Below are 2,500 nucleotides of genomic sequence, written 5' to 3'. Positions count from 1 at the left end.
GATGTGTGTATACGAAGAAAAGGAAAGATAAATGGAGGAAATGCAGATAAAGGCAGGGAACTGGGAATGGAGAGAGAGATAGAGAGAGAGAGAGAGGGTGTTGGGAGGGAGGGAGAGAGAGGAAGAGAGAAAGAGAGGGAGAGGGAGAGGGAGGGAGAGGGAGAAGGAGGGAGAGGAAGAGAGAGAGAAGGATAGAGAGAGAAAGAGAGAGGGAGAAAGAAAGAAAATGAATGAATGAAAATGACAATATAGAGATAATGTATAAATAAAACGTGAATGAAGCGGCAGAGAAAAGAGAAGAATAAAGACGAAATTGGGACAAAAAAAGAAAAGAAAAGAAAAGGGAGGTAGGATAAACACTAAGGTGGAGTAAAGGACGAGAAGTGACAGAGGACAAAAGAAGATCAAAGAAAGGCGGAAAGAGACAGGGCAAGATAAGATAAAGGAGAGATGGGAAGAGAGACGTTAGGACAAGATGAAAGGAGGACGGAAAGAGACAAGACAAGATAAGATAAAAGAAAGAGGGAAAGAGAGAAGACAAGATAAGATACAAGAGTGACGGAAGTAGAAGGAAACAAGAAGATTAAAGAGTGAATTCGGAGATTAGAGGAGGAAGAAAAAAAAGAAATAGAAGGACGAAGGGGAAAGCAAGAAGAGGGGGAAATAAGCGAGATAATTATTTAAAAAAATGAAATTAGGAAGAGGGAGATAGAAAAAGAATGAATTGAAATGTATTTATAAATAAGGAAATAATGATATGCACGAGAGAGAGAGATAAAAAAAACGAAAGTAATGAATAGGGGGAATGCAAATGAGGGAAATAGAGAGAAAAGAGAATAAGGATTAAGGTAATAGCAAATGAGAGAGTAAAGAAAATCAAGAAAATAAGGAGACAAAAGAACGAATGAGGAACCGCGTAATGGAGGAAGGGGAAGAGGAAAGCGGAAAACAGATGAAGATGATAAAGAAGAATGTCAGTGTAGAAAATAAAGGCAATAAGTACGATAAAGATATGAAAGCACATTATGTGAAAAGATAAAAGGCGATAGGTACAATGAAACTAATAATATTACACATTATTGAAAGATACGGAGCACCTAGAAAAAAAAAAAAAAAAAAAAAGACGAGAAGCAGAAATTGAGAAAAATAAAAAAATATAAAAAAATAGAAATCAACAATTTTGAGAGACAGCTTGGGGAAAAAAAAATCAAGAAATGAAAAGGAAAGAGAAAAGCAAAGTCAAATAACAAGCGGGGAAGTAGAGAGAGGGACAGAGGAAGCGGGGAAGTAGAGAGAGGGACAGAGGAAGCGGGAAAACGAAACATGACACCGTAAGAGAATGCAATCTAGGAAGTAGCAAGCAGCAATGAAGCAACAGCAAGCGAAGAGAGAACAACAACCGAGAAGAACAATAATAACATCAACTAAGAAGAAAACAAAGGCCATAACAACTGAAAAGAAGACAATAACAACAACAACCGAGAAGAAAAAAACAACAACAACCGAGAAGAAAAAAACAATAACAAAAACAATAACCGAGAAGAAAACAACCGAAAAGCGAACAAGAACAAGAACCGAGAAGAAAACAACAACCAAGAAACAAATAACAACAAATCCGAGAAGAGAACAACAACAACAACCCCCGGGAACCAACTGAGCCCCACCCCACCAACAGCCGGAAAGCGAAGAGCAGGGAGAGGCGAGCGGGAGACGGAGAGCCGAGGAGGATAAAAGCAGACGCAAATTGCCCCAAGACGACGACATACCTTGAGACGTAAATCTCGGGGCGTCTTAGCTGAAGGAGTGGTAGAAGCTTCCAGAGGGTTGAAAGTGGAGGCGGGTCCCCGTTGCCCCACAGGTGAAGGAAGGAGGAGGAGGAGGAATGAGGGAGGAAGGAGGAGGAGGAGGGAGGGAGGGAGGGAGGGAGGAGGGAGGAGGGAGGAGGGAGGAGGAGAGAGGCAAGAGGGAGGGAGGAGGGAGGGAAGGAGGGAGGAGGAGGAGGAGGAGGAGGAGGAGGAGGGAGGAGGGAGGGAGGAGGGAGGGAGGAGGAGGGAGGGAGGAGGGAGGGAGGGAGGGAGGAGGGAGGGAGGGAGGGAGGGAGGGAGGGAGGGGAGGGAGGGAGGGAGGGAGGGAGGAGGAGGGAGGGAGGGAGGGAGGGAGGAGGAGGAGGAGGAGGGGGAGAGGAGGAGGAGAAGGGAGGGAGGCAAGAAAGGAGATAGGGAGGGAGAGAGAGGAGGAAGGAAGGGAAGGAGAGAGGAGGAGGAGGAGGGAGGGAGGGAGGGAGGGAGGGAGGGAGGGAGGAGGAGGGAGGGAGGAGGCAGGCAAGAAAGGAGATAGGGAGGGAGATAGGGGAGGGAGGAAGGGAGGGAGAGAGAGGAGGGAGGAAGGGAGGGAGAGAGAGGAGGGAGGAAGGGAGGGAGAGAGAGGTGGGAGGAAGGGAGGGAGAGAGAGGAAGGAGGGAGGGAGGGAGAGAGAGGAGGGAGGGAGGGAGGGAGGGAGG

General features: G+C 46.6%; 1 protein-coding gene across 1 annotated transcript in view; it reads left to right on the top strand.

The window, feature by feature from the left end:
* Window positions 1–2,500, top strand: part of LOC125036840 (1-phosphatidylinositol 4,5-bisphosphate phosphodiesterase-like) — a 207,172-nt gene that overhangs the window by 16,587 nt on the left and 188,085 nt on the right. The window lies entirely within an intron of this gene.

This window comes from Penaeus chinensis, chromosome 22, assembly GCF_019202785.1.
Source record: "Penaeus chinensis breed Huanghai No. 1 chromosome 22, ASM1920278v2, whole genome shotgun sequence".
In the NCBI taxonomy this organism is placed as follows: domain Eukaryota; kingdom Metazoa; phylum Arthropoda; class Malacostraca; order Decapoda; family Penaeidae; genus Penaeus; species Penaeus chinensis.
Note: the sequence above shows the minus strand (reverse complement) of the source record. Positions and strands in the feature narration are given on the sequence as shown.